The 7,229-nt window shown below is 46.4% G+C and overlaps 1 long non-coding RNA gene across 1 annotated transcript; it reads left to right on the top strand.

The window, feature by feature from the left end:
- Nucleotides 1-2,380: 2,380 nt before the first annotated feature.
- On the top strand, nucleotides 2,381-5,775 carry LOC142150125 (uncharacterized). Its single transcript, XR_012691026.1, has 4 exons — nucleotides 2,381-2,595; nucleotides 3,887-4,043; nucleotides 4,385-4,591; nucleotides 5,008-5,775. It is a non-coding gene; the product is annotated as an uncharacterized LOC142150125 (long non-coding RNA).
- The last annotated feature ends 1,454 nt before the right edge of the window (nucleotides 5,776-7,229 follow it).

The raw sequence follows: 7,229 nt of genomic DNA, 5'->3' as shown, positions 1-7,229 counted from the left end.
CATCTTCTGTTTCCTCTCCGCATTCGGGAATTGTTTACACTTCACCTGTTCTGCTCCCTGGGATGCGACCCAATCTGCCAACCCCAGTCACCAGCTCTGAGGCGCCAGCTCCGGCCGCCTATACCGAGGCCCCAGCTCCAGCCACCTGTCCCGAGGCGCCAGCACCAGCCGCCTTGTCAGGCGCCGCTCGGCGGCCGCCCGCCCGTCTGCATAGCACGTCTGGTTGCCTAGCAACCAGACGCGTCACTATCCCTTCCGCCCGGCCAGCTACAGACTTGGAAGCGTTTCCGTTGCTAGGCAACGGGACGCTGCATGAATATAGCGCTACGGCGCTAAAGGATGACAAGCGCTACGGCGCTGGAGCAATGACAGCACTACTAGTGCTGAGGGCATTGGCTAGCAGCACTATTTAAGCCTCTCTGACCCCACCTCCTGTGCCAGAGTTTCAGGTCCTTTCCTGTCCTCCAGCGTTCCAGTGTTCCTGTGATTATCTGTTTCCTGACCTTTTCCTTCCTCCAGTTTATTGTCGTTTGCCTGTGACCATTGTGACCCGGATTGCCTTACTACCCTTTTGGATCTCCCTTTTGTACCTCGCTGTCAGAACGTTATCGACCCGGCTTGACTCACTACCCCTTCGGATCCTCCTTGTGTACCTGCATTGCCCGCACCGTTGCCGACCCGGCCTGTCTGACATTCCTCTCGTACTTCGCTATCTGACTCGTGGAAGGACCGCGACCTGCGTGTTTCCTGCAGCTAAGCCCATACCTCCTTGCGGGGGTCCCTGGTGAACACCAGGTGCACGTTAGACTCCGCACCTTCCTCCGAGTAGTGCCAACGATAGCAGGTACGCTGTCCCGAGGAGCCAGCTCCAGCCACCTATCCCGAGGCGCCAGCTCCAGCCGCCTGTCCCGAGGTGCCAGCTCCAGCCGCCTGTCCCGATGCGCCAGCTCCAGCCGCCTGTCCCGAGTCTCCTGCCACAGCCTCTGCACCCGAGTCTCCTGCCGCTGTGCTGCCTGGTCCTGAGTCTCCTGTCACTGTGCTGTCCAGTTCCGAGTCTTCAGCCGCTGCCTCCAGTTCCGAGTCGCCAGCTGCTGTCTTTGTTCCTGAGCTACAGTCTGCTCCAGAGGGGGTGCCACCCTTCCAGTCTGCTCCAGAGGGGGCGGCGCTCTTCCAGTCTGCTTCAGAGGGGATGCCGCCCTTCCAGTCTGCTCCAGAGGGGGCGCCGCCCTTCCAGTCTGCTCCAGAGGGGGCGCCGCCCTTCCAGTCTGCTCCAGAGGGGGCGCCGCCCTTCAAGTCTGCTCCAGAGGGGGCGCCGCCCTTCAAGTCTGCTCCAGAGGGGGCGACGCCCTTCCAGTCTGCTCCAGAGGGGGCGCTGCCCCTCCAGTCTGCTCCAGAGAGGGCCCTGTCCCTCCAGTCTGCTCCAGAGAGGGCCCTGTCCCTCCAGTCTGCTCCAGAGAGGGCCCTGTCCCTCCAATCTGCTCCAGAGAGGGCCCTGCCCCGTGCGGTTCAGCCCGAGTTGCCAGTCCATGTGGTTCAGCCCGAGTTGTCACTCTATGCAGTTCAGCCCGATTTACCACTTGGTGCTGTCAGCTCTGCAGCTCCTCATAGTGCTGTCTGCTCTGCGGCTCCTCACAGTGCTGTCTGCTCTGCGGCTCCTCACACTGCTGTCTGCTCTGCGGCTCCTCACACTGCTGTCTGCTCTGCGGCTCCTCACAGTGCTGTCCAGTCTGAGTGGTGTGCTCAGTCTGGGCAATCCGTCCAATGTGCCCAGCTTCCCGCCCCAGTCGGGGACTCCTGCTCTGCCATCCCAGTCGGGGACTCCTGCTCTGCCGTCCCAGTCGGGGACTCCTGCTCTGCCGTTCCAGTGAGGGATTCTCCAGAGACTGCTGCTCAAGTTGAGGACTCCCCAGAGTTTCCTAGTGAGCCAGAATGCCCAGATGCCTCTTCCAAGTCATCAGATCCTCCTCCAGTCTTCTTTGATGGAGACATCAAATATTTTATGTTGGTTCTTCAGCTGTCCATGAAACAATTTCAAGACTCTCCGGATTACTTTGGGCATAGCACCAGTTTGTCAAAAAATAATAGGTCCTGTTCCGACTCTAGAATGGGACTCAGACTCTGAGTCTGAAATTGAGACTTCTAGAGACTTGGTGGATGAACTTGACAATTCTTCTTGTGCTTTCGAAGAATTGGGCTTTGTCTGCACTCCATTGGAGAAGGGCTCAATTATGTCTCCTAGAAAATCCCGCAAGAGGAGTATCTGCTTAGAAGAGAAAAGCCTGAAAGAGACTTTTTATGGAGCGTCTGGAATCCGCTCCTGTAAGGGGGGGAATAATGTTATGATCTGCCTTGTTGTTTTGTGTGCATTTTATCCTGTGTTATGATTTGCTTTGTTCCCTGTGTGCATATTACCCTACAGTACCTGTGATCCTCCAGAGGTGCTGCTGATTGGCCTTTCCTACTATCAGGGGTTAACTTGCACTGTTAGTTAATCATCCACACCTGTCTGTGGCCTATATATGCCTGCTTATTCCTGAATCCTTTGCTGGTCATTGAAGTGCCTAGCCTGCTCATGTGCCTCTGTTCCTGGTTTCAGTTAAGTTATTTGCTGCATTTCATTATTATTTACCTGTTGTTTGCCAAGATCTGGAAATCTATTGTTCCATTCAGCCTGAACTGTTTACTGTTTATTTTGCCTACCCTGGACTATACTTTTCTGCAATAAACAGTTTAAAACGTTTATATCACGTGTCTGGCTCCATGGCTGTAATTAAGGAATTGGTTTTGAACAGAACCATAACACTACCATTAAAATTTAAATGTAAACGCACCCAAGCTCTTCATTCACTTCTGCTCATTACCGAAAGTTTGGTGGCAGGAACTTTATGCTATTTGTTTTTGTGATTTCAAAAACATTATTACAGTAAGCATGATTTGATCTGATATGTTTCAATAGATAGAAGATTTTTGCTGGAGAATAGGAACCAAACCTGTTAGGCATAACGCAATGTTACTGTGCTTGCACCTTTCAAATAGTGTGGTTTTGCTCTATATGCACAGGCCAAGTGTCACATTTATAGCAACACTCTGCTAATGGGTTTACAAACCAAAACCCAGGAGTAAGCAGACTATAGCATTGTTGGTCTGATTAATTTAAATGTAACTAGCTACTATCTTTAGCGGACAAAAAAACATGTATGTACAATATTGTCTACACTCTCAATCATCCTTATGCGTCTTTTTTGCCCTTTCCTTACATTTATAAGCAAATTGGTCCCATATCTTTGCTTTGCTCAGGAATCTGACTTTGAGATTGGTGAGTTCTCTGTGCTTCAAACTCTGCTTATTAGTTCGTGATAAGAATGGAAACTGTCCAATTGGCCTTCATTTATCTGGGCCTCAGAAGCTGGTTGAAGCCCATTACACTTGTTTGGGAAGTGTCTGTGGCTAATCTCAATTACAGACACCTGGATCTCTAAAGTTACAAAACTTTATTGTGTGGACTTTTTATTTGGCACTGGGTTTTTTTACTCACTCTTTTCCTCTTTTCTGGTGTTGCATTTGCCAATTTTTAAAAGTATTTGCTTTCAAAACCTATCGGGGTAATAACAATGTAATAAAGGTATAACTCAGTAGTGGAAGTATTTTGCAAATGATGATTCTGTGACTTTACATAACCACCTTTTTTACCTGTTTTATAAGTTACAGGTGTATATTTAGAAAGCACAAGAATTTATATATTAATGTGCATGTACTTGCAAACTATGTAGGAGTCTGAGGAATGCATTGTTTAGTTTAAGCATGCAATAACAATAAAGTTGAATAAGGGTGGGGTTTTCAAATTTGCAAAGTTTAATATGAGTGTTTGATTTGTCAATTTTCACAGGGAATTACAGGTGCCTTTTGGAGCAAGTGGTTTAAAAATTACATTCAAGCAACAGATGACTTTCAGCATCTGAAAAAGCACGTCTATGGGAAGATATCTCTAATCAAGTTAATTCCACAGCTCCGTGTCGCCATATGACCCATGAAATTTAGAAACGGTACTATGAAATTGCTTGTTATAAACCACAATTTCATTTAGATGCATCGAAACATAGTACAAGTCTGATGACTGTGAGCCTGACACATATTGTGACTGTTTAAGCCATTTGTCTGTCAAGGCCTTTATGAAACTAGCAAAGGGTCATGGTTGGCTCAAAGTGTACTTATACAAATTTAAAAGTCACGTTTGGTTCATTATCCACCCTTGAAAAGCCACACACATTTAACAGTGTAGTTGTAGTATGATTTCGGTGTGTAAATAGTAAATGGACACTATTATGTCCCATGTTTGTGACTATCAAACCATTTAAAGGCTAATATTTTTGTCAAATTTCGACAGCTGGGCTGATTATAAACGACGATTAAAAAAGAAAATTACAGATGGAAGGTGGCACGCTCAGCAAACCGGTGGGGTCCACCTGCAGAACTGCAATTAACACCCCTAGTGGAATGTGCAAGTGTCGCCTTTTCCGAGGAGTTTCTTGTTGGGGTGGCAGAATTGATACAGGCTGTGACCCACCCCTAACACAGGCATTATCTCCCCTAGGTACCTGAGGAATATTTAATATTTCTGTCTGCTAATGTGTATGTTGTGTTTAGGAACATGTGCCACCTCTATCAGTATGTGCCATAATGCAACCTTTTCAGTCATATTTTGTTAGTGCAGCACATAATAGGGAATGAAATGACCATACTGATTTACAAATGTGTTAATGTGTTATCCAATCTAATTCAAAACATAAATATGGCTCTTTCATAATGTCAAAACTGCATATACTTAATAGACATGGCTGCTAGTTTGGAATACCCAAGGCATGTTTGTGTCTAAATTCCCTGTAGGCATCATCGGCAAAATGGATGCATGACACTTGCGCAGAATTAATATTTGTTCAAAGAGCTTTTTTGTAGGTTGCTTAGTTTAGAAGATAATTTTGGAATTTTTTTCTTTTTCTCTATATACAGAACGTGAGGCGGAGGAGGTGGCTGTATGCAGTCTAGAAGTGGGGGTGTCTGCCCGTGATGTGGGGGCACCTCAAAGTGAGGATGCACGACTCTTGAGGCAGCAGACACTGTCACACATAAGTCAACATTTTGAATCCGCCACTCAGTCCCTAGACATATATGTTGCAGAAATGTCCACAACCCTCACCCGTATGGAGCACAAATTTGACAACCAACTCACCACTTTAAATAATACACTCACAAGGGTTCTTGTACAATATCTACCAGGATAAATCACCACGCCCTCCAGTAACTGTCACTTCTTCCCCCATTTCAACACATACCACACTCGCTACCTTCTCCACCCCAGACCTCCAGCTACCGCCTCCTAATATGTTTCGCATTTCAACTTCTCCGGCTCTTTCCCCTTGTGCATCTGCTGCCCCTGCCCCTTCTGTTTCTGCTGCCCCTGCCCCTTCTGTGGCTGCTTCTGTGGCTGCTGCCCCTGGCCCTTCTGTGGCTGCTGCCCTGGCCCTTCTTTGGTTCTTGCACCCCCCTAGGCACGTTCAGCAGTACACCCTTCCTATCCCCGTGCCAATCCCACTGGCTATCCCCCTGGCCCTTCGTCATCCCGTCGGTCACACCCTGCTGACTAAGAGAGCTCCGATGCTTGCTCTGAGCCCTTCACATCACGGGGTGACTCAAAGCCAGACACAGGGTTTTTCTTACTGTTATTTGGCAATTTGTGAAACTGTGAAATACAAAGATAATGTAATGAAAAATAAATTACACTTGACTTTATAATTCCTACAAATTGGCGTTTGTCAGTACATTGTTACATCAGTACACTGAACCTACATCACTTAAAGCACTCATTTCCAAGTGTCTTACAATACATTTAATTTCGTAATGGGCTTGCTAAGTGTTTGCAAACTCTCTAATCCTATGTCTTATTTAGGCACAGTTTGGGTGGAGTGAAATAATACACATACCCAAGAATCCACCCACAACAAGACAATACCACCAAACTCAAAGATACCTATTAAACTACGAGGCATACTTTAGGACACTCAAATAGTTTGTTTCACAGGGACAAGTGTATAACGTCAGAGTACACTACAACATTTAAACGTGAGTATCATGGATACTTAATTGATGCATTTTTGACCAATCTCAAAACATTTAGAGCTGTCTGTCCCTTATTGCGTGGTCCAGAGATGTGTGTACTGCTTAGATGTAGTGCAAGCAAAGGTTTCATTGTCCTGTGCTCTGTGTTGCATGTACATGTTTCTTTTCAGCCCTTAGGTCCCTACTTTAGTACTTGGGGAAAAAAAACATTCGGCAGTTTTGCCTAAAAAGTTGGCCTTGTAGTGTGCTTTAATTGTAAAGTGTGAAGGCCTGAGACATTTAGTGGATTGTGGTGAAACTGTCATACTGTAACTTAGCTTCTAAATAGAGACATAATTTGGAGCACTTGCAGTGTATCATGGTTTGTGTGAGGGTACAGTGTCTACCAAAGGCTGAGCCTACAGTGTTCACCGGTACGTGTTGAAAGACTTCCAACAAGGCAGATATCCGACTTTACCAATGGTATATTTAATTAATGTAACACCAACAACAGGCACAAAACGAACATATGGGGGTAAATGTATTAATGTCCGGATTCTTCAACTCTGGCGTGTTCAGCGTCTTCGGCGATTAAATTTAAAGGGAAGTTTCCCTTTACAATGCAGTGCCGCTTTAAATTTAATCGCCGAAGACGCTGAACATGCCAGAGTTGAAGAATCCAGACATTAATACATTTACCCCATGGTTATTGATTATCAATTACAGGTATGCACAATGGACACGAGAGTCTTACATGCAATACAATGATCGTCCTATTATGGTCATCTTTGAAAATCCAAATAAAGGCTTTAGCTTTCCTGGTAGTGCAAAGCCCCCAGTGCCTGCCAGCAGGGCACTTGTCTGGCTTCACTATCACCTTTCTTTTGGCAAGCCCACAGATACAACCAGACCTGGGGTAACTTTAGCCAAAGGATTAAGAACAAGGCTCGTCGCAGTCCTTCTTCCAATCTTCATCCTCTGTCAGCTGCCCGGAACCATTACCTCCTTTAGCAGCCAGATATTTCTGAGAAGAGCCTCAGGCTGTCGGGGTGTGTTGACTGTCTGCTGTGTCTCAGGATATTAAGGCATAGGAATACAATACACATTTCATAATTAAGATGATTACATCAGGCACA

This window comes from Mixophyes fleayi, chromosome 4 (assembly GCF_038048845.1).
Source record: "Mixophyes fleayi isolate aMixFle1 chromosome 4, aMixFle1.hap1, whole genome shotgun sequence".
Taxonomy (NCBI): Eukaryota; Metazoa; Chordata; class Amphibia; order Anura; family Limnodynastidae; genus Mixophyes; species Mixophyes fleayi.
Note: the sequence above shows the minus strand (reverse complement) of the source record. Positions and strands in the feature narration are given on the sequence as shown.